A 19,953-nucleotide genomic window follows, 5' to 3' on the forward strand; every position below is an offset into this window, starting at 1 on the left:
AAAATAATAATTGGTATAGTCATATACACGTCGTATACGCAAGCACAAGTTTTGTGTCGTTACATGTAGACAATTCTGTACGAACAGGGAGGGTTCAATGCTTGATAACAATCTCGATGTCATGTTCCTGCTCAGAGTGGAAATTCCGATAGCTCTCGTATCGCCGACGTATGGCCCCGTGCATGCGGTAAGGTAGCTTTAAGGTTTTAGTTGTGAAAATTTTACAAGAAAATGGGAATTCGTTCAGTTGTACAACTTCGTTGCTCTTGGAAGGCTACATATTCAAGTAACGCAGGAAAATACAAAGGAAAATCTTTCGAGGGAGAAGCAACGCGAAGCTTTTACGGGAAAATGTATTATTATAATGAAAACATAATATCGCAGCCGTAATATTAAATTAAACAATGTTCTTTATCTCCAAGTCGGACTTTTCTCTTTTATCTATCATCCGCTGTATGGAGGCCTCTCCAAGCTGACTCAATTCCTGTATTCCGCCTTGTCAATACCACTGGATAATTACATTAGTCTATCGCATGGCCCCCACATCCTGAAACGGGCTCCCAATGCTAGAATTTTTGGCGGCCCCCTTACCTTTGCTAGGATTAAAGGTAGTGTGACGGTTTACACTGCAGCGTTCTCCAAATGGTGATCCAGGTAATATTTAGGGTATTCAGTGTATTTTTAACGATTTTTAATAAATCCACTTAAAGTTATCGAGTATCGACACACAATAATCAAAAAAAGGATTGAACAACGACGTGTTTTAAAATGTTAAGCCCTCTTTAATGAAATAGAGCCGCAGGCTGATTGTGCTGATCTCACTTATCTGGTCAATCCGCCACGCCGGGCCCCCAGGCTAGAGCCCTATCAGCCCTCCCCTTGTGGGAGCCACGGTCCATCGATTGCCTCATCTCCAATATATTATGGGGGGTGCCTATTTCTATAAAAGATTCGTATTTTCGTATTGAAATCTATATACTACTTCATGTTCATTAAACGGAAAAATAATGCAGTGTTTGAACTAGATTAATACTAAGAAAATAACGCTCATGCCTGATTCTGACGGACACTTTCGTTGTGCTTTACGGAAAAGCTTAAAAAAGCTTGTGTTAGTAAGCTAATGTTATTTCAGGTGGAATAATGACAATTTGCAGCTCATAAAAGCTTCAAAAATGTTCTCGAATCTGAATCTCTTAATTTGTAGTGAAAATTTTCAATTACCTGGCTAGAATTATTAAAACATAAATATTTTTAGTGCGACGTGAAATGTTGGTAAAATACTACATACGACGGTTTAACAATGTACTGTCGGTGCATTTAGCACTGCAGTGGGATCCACTTCCGATCGATTGACCGCGGAACCAAGTCGAAAACGGTGCACGAGCCTTCCACCGGCTGAGTCACACACAATTCCCAGAATGTCGAGTGGAAAACCGACGTGGATTTGGGGGGGTGGGGGGAACGTCGCGTGACGTCACCGGGCGGCGGCGGGCCATCGCGGCGCCTCGGCGGGCGGAGGGCAACAGGCGCCGGCCGACCGACGCTGCACCGCCCCCGTCCCAGTAGGGATGAGGTTCCTACCTATCGAAAGAGAATTGAAGATCTTGGCATAAAAACAGCAAATGTCACAAAACACTTTTTTTTCAGGAGAGGGTAAAAACATAATATCTTGGTTGTGAAATTTTTTTTTATTAATTTGACAATTAAAAATTATAGAGAAGTTGTATATGCACTATATGAATGTAAAAAAAATATTAAATTTATTTTGCTTAAATAGATATTTAAAAAAGAATGAGTGTGACATTTGCTGTTTTTACACAATTTTTGGACATTTGTTGTTTTTATTGCAAAATTGAAAAGATCGAAATGTAAATAGTACGACTAAAACTATAATTTTATTAAATAAAATAAAAAATATATATTTCTGTTATTTTTAAATCATAATACAACTTTTAATAAGGTTTGGACATATTATTTATCTATTAACAAACGACTTCAATGTTTCTAAAAAATCAAGAATTAAATATTTGAAAAAATGTTTTAATCATGTGCGGGTTAATACTGATTAGCTTCATATTATTATTATTGATTTAATTTAATAAAACCCATTTTTTAGTACCTACTTATTCCACTTTTAATAAATAAATCTGGACCGGTTTCGTCCGCCTCTGTTTTTCTGCCAACTGTTTTCAACAGTTGAAAATGTCCCTCTAAGGCGGGCGAAACCTATCCAGATTTCTTTATTAAAAGTGGAAAAAGTAGTAAAAAAATGTGTTTTATTAAATTAAATCATTAAAACAATGGATTTCCACCATGGATTGATAGTTAACATGAAAAATGAAAACCGATTAGCCTCGTCTGACACCTTCACTGCAAATTAAACGATACATTTATTGGGTTTTGTAAATATTTAGCTAATTTTAAAATATTTTTTTATTTAGCTCCTTTCAATGGAACTAATCCACCATTATGTTGTTTTAAATGCAATCGTGACTTGCATTTGATTTTTATTCACTACCTATATTGAATCCATCCCACAGCCTAGAGAGAAACTGAAATGTTCGCAAAGCACTTCTCCCTTACTAGCCTGGTCTATTTTGTACATTATAACTAGCCTGAAATGCCAAAGTTTTAATCTATATTTCATATTAAAAAAATCTTTTTCTCCGGTCTCTTTAGATTTTATAATGAAGGGCCCAGAATTTTCCATATTGCATCCAACTGAACAATGATGAAAGTCACCGTTATTTGGTAAAAACGTTGCATGGTTTTGTTCATTTTTCTCTTTCAAGACGTTTCAGATGTCTATGCTAGTAATATCCATGATAAAATATAAAAACAATCATAAGAAAACGTTATAAAAAGCAATAATTAAACGAATCAAGGATAATTTGACAGCTCAGACACTAAATTGTATGGAATGTATACTAACATTACTAACGCCGCCTGGTGATAAAAGTGTAGAACTACTGGACCTTTGCTGTTTTCACACAAAAATGCCTGGACTATTGCTGTTTTTAGAAAAGTGGCATATTTTTGAGAGCAGATTTGAGGGTCTTATGATTTTTTTAAAAAATATATCTTTGCACAGTTGTATGTAATCATACACAGGGAATATAGAAATGCAATAAAACGAAAATGGAAAAAAGTGGACATTTGATGTTTTTATGCCAAGATCTTCAATTACAGTCGAACTTGGTTATTACGAGGAAGAAGGGACCGACTGAATTTGCTCGTTATAAGTATTACTCGTCATATCGTTATAAAACATTTTTTGCGCCACGTTCTATTTAAGCATATAACATAAAAAGTCTGAAAACCATCGTAAAAATCCCCGAAATAAGCATGGCATTCATAAACTACAAAAGAAGTCAACGGAAAATGTCAACGAATGTTTCCTCATTACATCCGAGATCTCGCTATTTCCGTGATCGTGATAACCAAGTTCGAATGTAGTATCGAAATTTGTCGACTAAAACTTTCCGAGGAAATACACAGGATTTACACTAATAAAACACCATTGTAACAATTAAATCATTTGTTCTTTATTGCTAATTGAGATAGCATTTTTAACCATTGATATATTACATCAATGTTTTTAACTTATTAAGAAATTCACAGTGTCTATGATGAGCATAGGTTATCTAGATCTGTAGAAAGAACTGAACAATGTCGATCATTTGGAGGGACGACAATGTTTCAGATCACGACTCCGATGGTTCAACGGAGTGTAAACAATATCCAGTCCCTCAGTGTGTCCAACTAGTTCACGAAAGAGTGGAGAGCGATCCTACCCAAGACTATAGTAGCTACGATTGATTAGGGATTGCAATACCGATATTCGTCAAAACATATTACAGGAAAAAAGTACCTATCAATAAATATAACTATTAAAATCTCTTTGAAACACCATTTCATTGCAACCTTAAGTACCTACCTACTTTTATTATGTTGACTTTTATAAATATGTATAGATAGATCGTAATAATCTAATAATATTTTACAACTGCCAATTTTCCCATTAAGTCTCGGGTATAGGAAAATCTCGATCAAATTCAATGTTTGTTGGATGTACTATCAACGTTGGATCAATAGTAAAGTTATAGAATAATTGGAAATGTTTGCGATGAACATTTTCGATTTCGAAATATGTTAATTCATCGCGACTATTATTCTATAAATATATTTGAAAGATTTTGTTTTAATGTTATTTAACTTTTGTTGGGTTAAGTCAATATATTTGTATTTTGGCAGCATAAAAATTATATGTCTACTAAATGCAATATACAATATAGTAGTAAGTAATGAAAAAATAACATTAAATTCATTTGCGAAAAACATAAACGTGTATACTTTCTTAATACCGGTATTATGGATTTTTGAAACCGGTATTTCGGTATCGATAAATAATTGAATACCGGTATTGCAAACCCTACCAGCTTGTAAACGTTGTGGTCAACAACATTGTACAAAATAGCGAAGATAGACCCGGTGAAATGGATAAAAATGCCACCTTTGCAAAATGCCACCTTTGTATTTTCGAAGTGTTACATCGCAGCAACCCTGTTGTGGATGATAAAAAAAACGTACTAGTAGTTCTGTCAAAATCTTTACATTTTGTAGACTAACCGAGGAGTAGACATCTGATAAGTTGGCGCGCGGGCAAACTTAATTTTCACCAAGCGCCGTTCCGTGTCGTAAATATTTTCCGGTATCAATTTGCAAAATGGCCAGAGAAATACGGTGCGGAAACAGAGCGTGATGGGCCCCGCTAAATACAACGAGATAATACCATATTGCAATATGTTAGCGAAAACGGTTGCCATTATACCAAGTAGACGTGCAGTAAAGAGTAAATTGCTAATTTAAAATACGGGTGCAGTACCTACTTGGTGACATGTCCCAAATGTGCCATCCCTTATACCAGCGGCGAAGGGTGCCTGTTAAAAGTAGATAGGCTGTAATAGATAACTAAAAAACGTCATAGGACAGCAATAAGTACAGTACTCTTCAGTATTTTAATGAATAAAAAATATGATATTTTACCTTTTTGTAGTAAATATTTTTTTTACCATGTCCGATCCTAATAGGGGCTTCTACAAAGTGGAGATTTGCATTAAATGATTATTGATTTTACGATAAATGGATGTTAGCCACTTGGTCAACCTATTAGGTTAAGCGTAAGCCGCTCGGCCATCGATAATACTAAAGCACTTAAATATATGTTTAAGAAAATGAATGCACTACTGCGTTCGAGCTCGGGCTAAAAGAACGCCACGAGCTTTGTCACGAGACTGTTTCAGAAATAAATGGTATAAAAATTGCATCTTTTAAGTGTAGGCTGAAATACCTACACCCTCGGGTCACGTGATAGTATGACACTGGTTTTGACGTTATGTGTATGTGTTTTTTTTACAATACGTGTGTAACCCCATGTATGTGTTGTATGCGTGGAATGTACAAAATCAGTTGAAGCGTTTGTTTGAATCTATTAGTGGAACAACTGCTTACGTATTAGTGCCAATAGCTACGTGTCTGTCTAGCTAAACAAGCCGACAGTAATTTGTATTATACATAGGTACCTACAGTCTGGTGTTAGAGATAGGTAATAGGTAGAATATAAAATAGTTATTATTTAATAATAATTCGCCTGGTATAGAGTCGTCGCCACTGCCTTATTCTCATGCCTGATCCCACCTTTGACAGGTATTTATCACGTTATTTAGTTATATAGTTACACCTAGAACTTTGATTATTTAATGCCGCCGTTAATATACCGGTGGCCGAAACAATATGAGATAAAAAGTGTTATGCACGTGGATTTAATATCATTATAAGTGAATTCAAATTGCAACCGACACGCAGGAAGTTCCAACGCCAGAGTGTCGCAAGTGCTTGCGTAAAGTTCCTGAATAACAAGCCGGATGCGCCAAAAACGTAGCTACATGTCGCAAAAACGAAAAGAAAATCACGCGAGCTTATGCGATGCAAGTGAAACACCAACTGAATCTGACAAATCCGCGTCGTCCACAAAGAGTTTTCCCCCCATATTAAAGTTTAGCAATAAAAAAATATAATTTTTAACAGTAATTTATCTATTTTCTAATTGGTCACGTGTCGCGAGTAACGATCTTACATGAGAAATTATTTAAGATTAAATATTTAAATATCGTACACTCCGCTCTGCACCAACTTTAGTGAGAACTATAAGTACCATTTATTTTTCAAAAATCACAGTTTGATGTAGGTAAATACAACATTATAGGCAATCTAACTGTACACAACATCGTAGGTATATCATTGACTATAGACCTCAAAGCTATAATTAAAGGATGCCAATTTTATCCTGTTTCACTGAATACTTAGTGAATAATAATTATGTAATTGTAGGCAATAAAAAAAGTGGTACCTAACACGATTTTTGGAATTATCTCTAAAACTACCAACATTATACGTACATTGCGTACAAAAGAAAAACAACGGGGAAATGTATTAAGTAACTAGTTTCGCCCCAATTGCTTGAATTATTGCACGGATTACGTATTAAAAAAAAAACAGGAAGTATCTACTACATTTACATGTCTACCTATGCAGACAACATTTCATCATTATCTTACTTAACAGGATTCAGGATTTCTCGGCGATTCTGGATTCTTACGAACTCTACTTCCCGGGGTTACAGAATATCGTTGTAAATAATTTCGAGCTCACGTACCTATTACTTAAATAGTGTTGGACCATATCAGTTCTGTGTGTTGCACAGAGGAAACGGTTCGTGATATCGCATCCCACTGACACTTTATTTCTTTATTAGGTTGGTTCGCAATAACATAATAAATATTACATTGGCAATTATTAGGTACGTTTATACTATTATCATATAATGCATTATTTTCGCAATATATTTACATATATCGCATTATATTATATACATAACATTTTAACAATAGGTAATATATTTCAGTATTCGACGTTTAAAAAACTTGTCGAACAGGCATGTAAGCACGCTGTAGCGTGTTTCGCCGAAAATTTATTGCTCGAAATCAATTTCGAGAAAGACTTATAATATACTATGTATACATATTATGTAGGTACCTACATCGGCACTGAATGTCGAGATAAGGACACGACATATCGTGCTCGAGTTATGCACAGGTAATCGACCGATTGCCGCAAGGTAAGAGTGAGTTATCATTTAGCTTAATAAAAAAACTCAATTAATTACACATTATAATAAATTTCAATATTAAGACGTGATCTTAGCTGAATTACGACAAAGGAAGAAGTTGGTAATTTAGTAATATACATATATTATACAGATGTTGTAAATGAACAGATGCACTGTTTATATAGGTACAGACATGATCGCAGCATTCTTGGATGTCATTGTATGGAATAACATAGTGGAAATACAGCTTTTTTTATAATAGGTACCTACATTTTTAATTTAAAATGTTTTAAATATATATATATATATGGTATTTGGCGAAGTTGTACAATCCAAACTGTTCACGGTTTAGATTTAAATTAGTAAAGTAAATAAGGCTCCACCTAACACGTAAATTTGAAAATGTTACATAACAATATGCATGCATCTTAAATTTTCGGGTAAGACAATTTACAACCTTTCGCATCACCACTAATTTGATATTAGGCCTGTGCACGAACCAGTGGGTGGGTCCATGCACAAAATATTCGGTCCCATACGCATATTGAAAACCAATATGTACCTACTTATTGTGATATCGACCTGACTGCGAGATGGATATGGTGCAAGCGGCGGGGATCTTAGACTGGGTTTGATGTTTGACGTAAGCGGGATACGAATCCGCAACATACCGACAGAGAGACGTGCATGCTAACCAATACGTGAGATGATAAAACAAATAATGGTAAGTAATACACATTACTCGTTCCAATAGAAAAATACAAAATTTAGGAAGTGAATATATTTTAAGAGACTAAACACGCAGTGTTGGAGATCGTCGAATCTCCCTCAACGCTGTATGAAAATATCGATATCGTGTTTATACGGAAAATATTATAATAGATTTATACACGGTGTCCTAGAGCTACGGAGACATTTATTATTTATAATAATTCGTATATAATAATTATTATTAGAGAAACACCATGTAGTTAGGTATAGGTACCTACATATTGTAATGAAGCCATTGTACGTCATGGTCTAACCCTAAACCTTAGGAAAGGTGAAGATGGGGACAAAAACAACGAATGATACAATAAATTTAATATAGATAAGAGGGATTTGAAGATGGAGTCTTTATATTACAATTATTATAAATGACATGTGCTCTGATCTACCATAATAGTGCCTGGTACATGTGCATGGGTTTACTTCCACCAATATTGTGTATTTTAAACTATCGCGATAATAACTGTTTACACGTAAAAGTGCTGACTGTCTCTCCAATCTTATTCTTCAAGCGTAACCGAGACACGGTTTTGTCATTGTATGGTGCTATTTGACAGGTTCTGACAAGTTTGGACAGGTTCTTAGATACTCGGGTAACTTAAAAATGTTCTGTGCAGTGTAGTTCATGTTTCTTCCGGCAGGTTCGCCACTATCGTTCTACCGATTTTTTGATCCATGCACGCAAACTCCAAATTTGTTGTACTTCCAAGCTGTAAATGGAATAAATGAGAGAGTCCAGCAGTGGACATGTTCGGGTTGAAGGAGAATAAAATATCTTAATAAACAAAACCGGAATCTATGGCAAACGTGCGTTTTGTATTGTTACTGGTGTAAAAATTGTTTATTAATTCCGAGACAACTTTTAGTTTAGTATTAATTATTCAATTATGTTAACGCATTTATAGAATGCTAACAATTGGTATCGTAAGTGACATTTTGCTAGAGTTATTGCATTCTTGTAATGTTAATAATTATATTATATAATAGATACCTAGTGTGCGTGCAAACAATCAAATATTATGTAGTTAATAAGCTTTTAAATGACTGTCCATCGTTCGCAAATATTATTCGATATCTAGTTATGCAAATTGCAAATTAACCACATAATATAATATCACAAAAAACATCCGATAAAAAACGCGCACTTCTGGTACACAGTGCACAAAATGTATACAAAAACGAAACTGGCCGGTCAATAAGGATTAATAATAAATCATCAAGCACCAGCATTATTTTAATTCGCTGGATAGAATTTTACAAACAAACCGGTTGTCCGCTAGATAAATTTATATTATACAATAAATATTGCAATGCAAAGAAATACTTGGCTAGTTCAGCATTATAACCGAAGAGTTATGAGTTTACGACTGATGGCAAGACAATAGAAAGAAATAAATAAAATCACTATAAAATTTATATTGATTTATTCTGTTATAATAAAATAGTTCGTGTACATGGAGGAATTCTTATGATCTTTCTGTACTACAACACTATTGATGGCAAATGCAGAAGTTTTCAATGTGAGCTGGTAAAATCACTATAAAATTTAAATTGATTTATTCTGTTATAATCAAATAGTTCGTGTACATGGAGGAATTCTTATGATCTTTCTGTACTACAACACTATTGATGGCAAATGCAGAAGTTTTCAATGTGAGCTGGTGCCATAGGAAAGAAAAAAATAATATCCAATGCCTTGGCAGCATGGCGTGGAGACATAAACAAGACGACAGACTGTTTAAACAGTTCGACGGAATATTGGGTATATTTTATTTTAAAAAAAAAAATGCCTTAAGCTTATGATACTAAAGCAAAGTGCATTTTTATCTCATTACAGCCCTGCCAAATAAATTTCAGATCGCAAAAGTTTGGTGTTTTGCAATGCGAAATGTATTGCAGTAGGTACTTATTAATAATTTAGGATGTTATAATAAATATCCTAATTGAAATGTACAACCGAAAAAGGCATAGATAATGATAAAATAAATTATAAGTACCTATTATATAATATGTATAATATAAACAAATACACTCAGCCGCAAATATGCTTGGGTTGGGTATGTATACATAGGTTTAGATGGCATACAGTTCATAACTACGTACGGTTTCAGTCTATGGGTGGCATATTACATATATTATTATAAAATTATGTTAGGGCCGCACTGTGATAAATAAAATCGCATTAGTGTTACGCACCTATTTTAAAAATATTAAATTAACCATCATACTGACGCAAAATCGAAAAGAGCACTACACATATTGTAACTGCTTTGTTCTATTTTATTCACAAAGAAAAGATTCATTGCTTTCAACGTAGATACAATTTCTTATATAGTAACCGATTCAATCATACTAAAATCGTTATGTAATACAATACGTTTATACGATTCATTATATGTAGGTATAGGTCCAAACGCATTGATTTATAACAGAATAATGTAATTTTAAATTTCAACACAATGTATAATAATATTATTGATTTATTTATATTTTTATTATATTTCTTTACCATTGGCTTGAGCTGAAATACTCACCGTATAATCAATTGTATTAGATTCATAAAAAGGTGGCAGGGGAAACTAGTTCAGAATTAAGTGGGCCTGCCATAAAGACATTGATTAAATTACTACAGATTAGCATAATCTTTGTTCCGTGCCATTGGTATTTATTCGCTCGTAATGTTATCCTCCCGCGCAATAATAGAACATTGTTGATTACTACGAGGACAGCATAAATTTTAATTGTTACCGTACCGATGCTTTTAATAAAATAATCTTACTACGCCAATGTCCTACCCGTCCAAACTCGCGTTTAATGGGATACTGATACTATTTAAACGGGGATGTTTTATCTGCAGTTGACGAGCCTCTGGTTTAGATAATATTATGTCCGGGCAAATGTCAGTAACAAGGCTTAAAACTGTTCAACTTATGATTTCTGTTAATGAAAATATATTTTCACCAAATTTGGAAGTGTAAGTGTATAGTATAATGATAAACAAATACAATCAAACGCGTATAATTTACTTTGTGAAAATATATTTTCATGAACAGAAATCATAAGTTTAATATGGCACACAGTTCTTGAAGCGCGTACGTTTTTAGTCAATGGATGGTCTCTAAGTCAGTGTCGGTGCATTCTAACGTATAGCGTAGGTCTGGACCATTTGCAACGGTGGGATCAACTTTATATAAACACCTTTTATGTTTAAACTGGTTTTATTAGAAGGTAATATTATATAATAGATTATGTTTTAGACGATAAACAGTCTGATTTGATACAGTGATTTAATGCAGTCAATGCGGCCTTCTTTAAGGTTGAGTTACAACTGAATTGGAAAGCTATTTTAGTTCTATAAAAAACAAGCATTATTGAAATTACGCATGGCATTCTCAGACGTTTAGTTTGAGAAGAAAGTGGATACCCATAAAACAATATCAAATAGCATCGGCTAGACGCTCATGCTTTACCACAAGCTTACCTGTGCAATTTTGTATTGGGAAGCCTGTGTGTATGGACGGGAAAACTGTAGCCCGCACAAACCAAAAAGCGCTGTAAAAGTAGTTTGCACAAACTATACCGCGCAGGCAAGTCGCTGCCGTCTAGCCGGCACATTTCGAAAGTAGTTTGAAACAATGAGCGACACAGATGCAGTGTATTTCAGAAGCTTAGATTGATAAGAACAATGCTGCGATAAAGCAAATCTTTATCAAATACATTTCCAGCCATTCACTATGCGTGCTTATTAATACTTGATAAGAATACAAAGATTAGGGGCTATAAACACGTTACGTAAACGGCAGATGAATTAATAATAAAAAAATATCCTTTTGTGATTATTTTCTTATATTAGTAACCGCGATCGTACTTTGTCACAATGGCTTTCGAGATCCGTACCGCCGAAGACAAACATACACCAATGAACCAACCAAAATGTCATGACTAACAATATCATGGCGCTATCCAGTGATTCCCAACGTGTGCGTACGCCCCACCGGGGAGCAATTTGAATGTTTTGGGGGGCAAAAGGGTCATCTTGATAATAATTTTAAGACGAAGCATAGCACAAGGACAATACTAATTTTCATCCGAGTTGTACATGTAACGTAATACCTATACATATTTACTTACGAAAGTTAAATTAAAAATAGTATTGCCTACGTGCTTTTTTTATTTGAAGCAATTCATTTTTTTCCAGAATTATGTTACTATAAAATTTTGATAGAGGGGGCATGGAGATTTTTGAAGCGTTGAAGTAGGGCTTGGCAGAAATAACGTAGGGAAACACTGCGTTATACGTAATTTAAGGGACGGAAGTGAGGGTCGGGACTCGGGATGCAAATGTGTACCTACGTGGAAGAGCGTAGGATTTTTGAAGCGCAGATAGGTGCTACACAGGACAGAAACAAACCCGCAAAACTTAGGGAAAGGTGTTAATTATATATAATTAATACATTCGCTTGAAGGTGGCGTAGTAGGTAATCAACAGAATGTTTTTTGTGTATTATTGACAGACGATCGAATTTAATTGATACTTTTCAATTAATTGTTATCGATATTAGTAATTACATTTCACTGATTTGTTTGTTTACTTTATTAAGATTACTTCTAAGAATGTGTTGAAACCTATTAATTGATATTACTCGATTGAATTGATTAGCATATAATATATTATTAATAGATACAGTTGTGATTGTTGTTGAATTGATATATGGTATAATAAATAATAAATTGTACATATTGACAAAAACAACGATATAAACTGTTAAGATATTTATAGTATGCATGTCTAGTTTTATTGATTTTCTTTTTTTAAATAAATACCAATTTATTTTGTGAGAAATCTACGAAATTATAAAAAAAAGTCTTACGACAGTGAACAAACCGGGAAAAAAATTATGCTAATATATTGATGGAAGAGAAATTACGTGCACATCGCAAGAGACAGTTAGGTCCATGGTACATAGTCCCACAATGAGATGCAAAAAGCCAAAAGCCCATCTTTTTCATCATTTGTCTGGCTTTATTATTCTTTAAAAAGATACGCTGTTACTTGGCAAAGTTAGACTTTCGGTAATGACATACGATAATAATATGCATACTGGTGGTAAAGTAATAAATTGTATGTTTTTACAGTAACTTATTGTGACTACGCTTATCTTTGGTATTGGAAGTATTGACTAATAACTGTAGAGCCCAACAAAACTTCAACGTTTAAAGATAATTGATTTTTTAATGCAAGCGCAGATATTTTGCAATATTGGAAACGATCAAAACCAGTTAAAACAAATTGCTTCAGGATTTCTAATATAGGCATTTACTATATTTAAAATGAATTTCAACAGAAATACAATGGTCATCCTTTTTATCGTTTTTAAATTTAAACTTACTAAACAACTAAACTGTAAAGCCGAGTATAGTCAATAATATTTTTACTATTCACAACAAATAGTTCTTTATCAACAACATAAAGAATTATTTTTTTCCGTAATAAAATAACAATCTTATTCATCGAAGAATTTTTCTGAACCACATCAGTGAATATTATTTTTAGATTTACCTAAGTAGGTATTACAAATTCTTGTATAATTATTATCTATGCTCCTTTATGTTAGTTTGTCTATCTATGGTGTTGTCAAAGTTCAGGTCGATATTTATAATATAATACAGTGTGCGTAGAGGTGACGACAATAGAATCTTTATGAAAGGAAAAATACAGAGTAGCTCAGTTAACTCAGTAAACCATATTTTATTTTTTAATACATAGTGTTGTACTTAGTGCAATTTAATTAATATTCAAAGTTTACTGTTAACTTTTATATTGATTGTTTTGAGCGACCTGGGTTTCGCCATTCGGCACTTTCAAGCTTTGTGTTGACCAAAATACAGTGTACATATTATAAACAAAGGCAAACCATTAAATTTATAAATATAATTTAAATTTATTATTGACCAAGAACTAAAAAAACAGATGCCTACGGTTGAGTGGATAAAAATCGCTGTCATCGCAGGCCGGAGAAGAAAAAAAACAAACACATCAACATAGCATTATAATATGACAACAAAAAAAACTAGATCACATACATCGCACGCGAGGGATTCCGATCCGAGGATAGCTAGCTTCCCACGAAGGAATTCGACCACTTGGTTCACGAACTACGACGAAAACAATCTGACGTCCTTCACTGATGATTTAGCCACTGAACTGAACGGAACAACTTGCCAAATGAAGGGCCAAAGTTCGATATCTCCGCGAGATTTCGTTTCACTGGCTGTCTGTTCACTCGTCGAGACGTCCGCACGGCACTGATGAACGATGCGGTATAAGCGAGAGAAGCGCGGGAAATGGAAGGCCGGTTGGATATCTTTGGCAAGCCGTTCGATCAAGTTGGACAACGATAAATCAATTTAATTAACATATATTTTATTTTAAAAATATTATTGTGAATGAAGATATCATCCAAAGATGTTGAAGAAAGCTTCCTATAATATGGACAAGGCCTAAATAATAATGCTTCAAATTTATTTATTTACATAGTGAGCTTTACAACTTACAAATTCAAGACGTTCACAACATGACTTGAGGGGAAAAAACCGAATAAATAGTATTAAACAGTATTTTAAAAAAAACAAGAAATCGAAGTAGCATTTAAATACAAAAATTATAAGTACATGAAGTACGCCGAATGACCTACTCATTTTGACGTAGGTGGAACATATCGAAGCGATTTGGTTGAACACAGTTAGCATTACCGACAGGTGAGTTCTGCACCTTGTGACAACAAACAACTCTGATGTTCCGCGATCACGCATGTCAACACTACCAAGAATAGCTTTGGTTGAACACAGTTAGCATTACCGACAGGTGAGTTCTGCACCTTGTGACAACAAACAACTCTGATGTTCCGCGATCACGCATGTCAACACTACCAAGAATAGCAGAGTTCGCATTTACACGCCGTCTATGTCCGAAAAGGTACAAATAAAGATATCGTCTTCAAACACGCGCGTCAATATCATTTTACTCCCTACTTTAATTATAGTTTGTCAATTTATGGCTACGGCCGTATGTTGTAGTTTAACCACTGGGGAATGACAAAAGAAATGGCGTATTTCAAAAAAACACGACCTTATTCTTAGGTCAATAATTATTATAAAGCAATCATTATTCATAAAATGTTTATCACACTTGAATGGTCAAAGACATAGCTTATAATAAGTATCTTTAGAATCATCTTCAAATGTGTTAATCTTGCCGATTTTTTGAATAATAAAATGCCTAATTCTTGTCAAATTTGGGATCACAGAGATTATCAATATAATTTTTTATCGTGAATATTTTACAAAAATTATATTGTAATAAATTATGCTAATGGTTTTATAAATGCGTTTAAAAATTAATAAATGTAAAAAATTTTAACACCACTGCACAGTTATGTACCGAAATATGACTATATTCTAAAACATTAGAGCGAGAGGTTTAAAAGAATACTATTTTATGTAACAAAAATACTTTATGCAGTCATCAAATGTTTAAAATAACTATAAAGGATAATAAGGCTTCAAAATTATATAAATAGATTATCTACAACGTTTAAGGAGTGTCCAGGATCATGGTTTGAAAATACAATAAAAACTCAATTTTGACCTTCGACGAGCATGTCCCCCCTTAAGAGAAAGTCAGTTAGATAAAGCATCAGGTAAAGGAGTCTCAATAATTTCTTCTGAACCCTCTCCACCATAATGACGTATATATCAACTGATACGGTGCACAAACAATAGACCCACTCTCAAGCCTGCTTCGAAGTTCGAACTAAAGAATTTGGTATAAATAATTTTTAATGCCGTAACATCTCCGAAAAAGACTCAATAAGTACGCAAAATGAAACCCAACATTTATAGCGCCTTTTTATAAAAATGCTAACCATATGGGGAATTAGTTCATATTACTGTCAAATGTAATGTCAAGATCCTTTACAAATGATATTTAAAACTTCAAACAGTAATCGCCAAAATCTGACATAAACCACAAACATTTTATCATTTTCAACACAATTTTAGAATCACTCAATCTGCGATTTCCATTATAAAACATGTAGATATTTTCAAGATAACACTTGAAACTTTTTTTGAAGTTATACTTCTTTAGGCGCGTTTGGAAAATCAGATCAGAGTGTATTTTTGGCGTGTGACATGTAACCCATAATTCATTTTTCACACAAAAAAACCCACTCGATTGGATTCGAACCAAGGATTGTTCGGTTATCAGCCGAACGCACAACCATTACGCCACATAATGATACTGCAATCGTGACGATTATACAGTATAATAGTATAGTTTAGAATTGTTCCGTTGCTAGGCAGCGAATTTATTATTGTCGGCCATGTGCAATTCCTTACGTAAACAAACTATTAAACTTCATAGTGGCAGTTGTTACTTTAAAAATAAAAACAACGATAAATAATTATATACTTTAGTAATATAAGTTAAAATGTATAGAAGTAAACCAACGGCGTTCCAATAAGCGGTCCTTTTTCTTGAGTGTGTAATTTAACAAGATAATTAAGAGCTAGTCGAAGAATCTAGTTTATCACAAGTTCTGTTTTTGTTTTATTACGCCAAAGAAGTATAACTTCTAACACGCGTGCATAAGTACACACACCGATTGTTTAATGAATGAAACGATTTTAATTACTACTTACACTGGCAATTTCGAAAACGAAACACGTTCGATTTGTACCGGAACAGTTCGAAATATGAAATTGAATGTAAAAAATGAATTGTATGTAGGTACGAGGGTGGGTCAATAAGTCCTTAGAAAAGCCGACAGGTGGCGCGACTAGTACTGTAAGCGGTTTGTTTTCATGCAGCGGCACTACCGATTCAGTATGCTGCGAAGTTTCAATCAGATTGGTCGGGTTGTTGTGTGTTTCTCGTACATTTAAAAAAAAATTTGCTTGTGGAAAATAGAAAAATGGAAAATGGAGAAAATTGAGTTTAAAGCTGTTATTAAACATTTTAATATAAAAGGGTTAACAGCAAAGGAAATAAAAAATGAGTTGGATTTAGTTCACGGCATATCTGCTCCTTCACTTGCAACTATTTATAACTGGTTAAATGAATTTAAACGTGGTCGTACATCAACAAAGGATGAACCACGCTCAGGACGTCCTGTAGAGGTGACTACATCAGAAATGATCAATAAAATCCACGATATGGTGTTAAGTGACCGAAGATTAAAGTTGAGTGAGATAATTGAGGTTACAGGGATCTCAAAAGGTAGCGTCATTTCTATTTTACATGACAAATTAGGCATGAAAAAAAATTCTGCAAGATGGGTGCCGCGTTTGCTCACAGTCGACAATAAACGCAATAGGGTGGTGGCCTCTAAGGCCCTGTTGTCGCTCATGCAACGCAATCCGGATGAATTTTTTCGTCGCTTTGTGACTGTAGATGAAACATGGATACACCACTATACTCCCGAGACGAAAGAACAGTCAAAGCAGTGGATTGCAAAAGGCGAACCATGTCCAAAGAAGGCGAAAACCGTAAAATCAGCTGGTAAGGTTATGGCTACTGTATTTTGGGATGCACGTGGAATTATTTTCGTTGACTATTTGGAAAAAGGAAAAACAATAACAGGGGATTATTATGCATCTTTATTGGACCAGCTAAAAAACAAAATTGAAGAAAAACGGCCTCATTTAAACAGGAAAAAAATCCTCTTTCATCAGGACAATGCCCGTGTTCACACATGTTTACGATCAATGGCTAAAATTGAAGAATTGAAGTTCGAATTGGTCGACCACCCAACGTATTCGCCAGATTTAGCCAGTGACTTTTTCCTTTTCCCAAACTTAAAAAAATGGCTAAGTGGACAACGTTTTTTTTCAAATGAAGAAGTCATCGATCGGACAAATGCTTATTTTGAGGACCTTCCGAAAACTTATTTTTCTGACGGTTTAAAAAAAATTGAGAAACGTCTAACCAAGTGTATTGAGCTCCAAGGAGATAATGTTGAGAAATAAAAAAAATACAAAAATAAAAACTGTTTTAATGCTTTTTTCTAAGGAATTATTGACCCACCCTCGTACATACAAATAGGCAGACCGGCTTATGACTCTCAATGCTGAATACTTACTTGCAAAAAAATACGAATCTACCCTTGATATATTATTCGAGAAGATCCCAACAAGAATTTTCTGAGCCTTAGAAGAAAAATGCGTCTAAATTTTTCAAAATTTTACTTAGATAATTTACAATTTAAAGTGTTTTAATTATTCAATTATTTAAAAACATATATTTTTAAAAAACGTTATGAAATATGAATTCGTTAGAAATGATCCCATCTTAATCTTATGGGTTACTAATAATTTTATGGTTTTATTTAAAATTAAAACTTATTTGTAGAAACATATTTTTGAATTATTCATATTACCTACCTATATCGATCCAATTTCGGTATGGTGACAAGTCACAACATCGAAGTTTCACCAGGAATTTAATTTTATATGTTTCCTGTTATGAATGATGATAGATGTAGCGGTGAAATTATGAAGGTGGATAAAGCTGCCGGCCAGATGTAAATGCTACCAACTTGCTTAAAATTTGTGTAGAATGCCACAATGACGGGTAAGTAGCTGGCGGTTGAGGCGCGCGCCTCGTGATTGTTTTTACAGTTAAATCGACTAATTCTTGCTGCTTCATTGATCCAAAGGCAAGGTATATTGTACATATTATAATTATTTGTACATTTATTAATATGTGGTTTATGGTAAAGTCTTGTATCCAATAATATTGAGTAAACATTGCTGTGTTTATAACTAAGTACATAAATCTATACATACGTCATAAATGTACCCATAACTATAAACAGGTAATAAAAATATTGTGGGGTTACTGCCAAAAGTTGGTATGTCTCTAAATCATGTTATGGAGTAATTGCAATTTGAAGTTTGACATGCATAATGCTAATTGTGGTTTATCTGTACGTTCTATAATCTATATTATATCGGATGACCCTGATTTTTTTTCTAGCATACACATTTATATATAGACACATAATCCGTTGTTAACTCAAAATACTTAAATTATACCTATATAATAAATAGACATACCAATTTTTGGCAGCAATGTCTTATATTTTAATTTTTTTATTTCCGTAAGCCGACTCTCACATCTAAACTCGCCTCGTCTGCCACACAGCCATAGGAACGTCGCATGTTGCTTATGAAGACCGCATATGGGCTATCTCGAACGTGGATATATTGGGTTGAGGCGACCGCCGACCCGGTATATGAATAACCAATTCGCAGGTGTGCGTATGGTATGCATTCTGGCGGCTTCGACTCGCAGCCCGAGACGCATGCAATTTGTTGCTAGCAGCACTAGATGATTTTTTCCAATCTAAAAAAGTCGCATTCCACCAGTGTGCGGAGCTCCATTTGGCAACGTGTGTTTTGTGAAGAACGAGACGTTACAACGACGTATTCGACACGTTGCAGACGGATGAGTTTTGACGTGTGAGCCGGCTAATAGAAGCATCATGGAGCGAAGAAGATATTATGCCTGTACGTTAAATGATCGCAGATGAATTTTCATATCATTAGCAAAGAAAATTTTTTAGAGTACCTACTTTTTAACGGCTAAGCACTGTCAATTATTGGCACACTGGCAGGATGTGTGCCTATGGCATTAACCAAGCGTGTGCTTGAAAACGTTTTTGCCTTAATCATTAGCACGTTTATCGGGCTATTCCAAAAGTCAAAAATAAAAATGCATTAACACCGCACGATAAACGAGTCCATCATTATTTATTCTCTGTTTACATTCGAGTGTTTTAAAAATAATATTAAGAAATCATGTTTATAAATTGTTACGTTGAAAAAAATAAACTTGACATTTAAAAAATGACCTCATATTATCTCGGACGTATAGCGATTAATAACGCGTCATTACAAACACTCAAATATTGGATATAATTTTTTTTAAGTACAGAATCTATGTACCCGATTAG

At 34.1% G+C, this 19,953-nt stretch overlaps 1 protein-coding gene across 2 annotated transcripts in view; it reads right to left on the reverse strand.

Annotated features, from left to right (window-relative positions):
- Positions 1–19,953, reverse strand: part of LOC147074394 (heterogeneous nuclear ribonucleoprotein K homolog) — a 210,327-nt gene that overhangs the window by 121,970 nt on the left and 68,404 nt on the right. The window contains exon 1 of one of the 2 annotated variants that reach the window (XM_085943662.1): positions 14,021–14,261. The exons of the other annotated variant lie outside the window; for it this stretch is intronic. The gene's annotated coding sequence lies outside the window, so the exon portion shown is untranslated. Of the gene's footprint in view, positions 1–14,020; positions 14,262–19,953 lie in introns of those variants that run through there. 2 annotated transcript variants of the gene reach the window in all.

The sequence above is a fragment of the Rhyacophila brunnea genome, unplaced genomic scaffold, assembly GCF_057557595.1.
Source record: "Rhyacophila brunnea isolate RB1 unplaced genomic scaffold, BYU_Rbru_1.0 scaffold_16, whole genome shotgun sequence".
Classification (NCBI taxonomy): domain Eukaryota; kingdom Metazoa; phylum Arthropoda; class Insecta; order Trichoptera; family Rhyacophilidae; genus Rhyacophila; species Rhyacophila brunnea.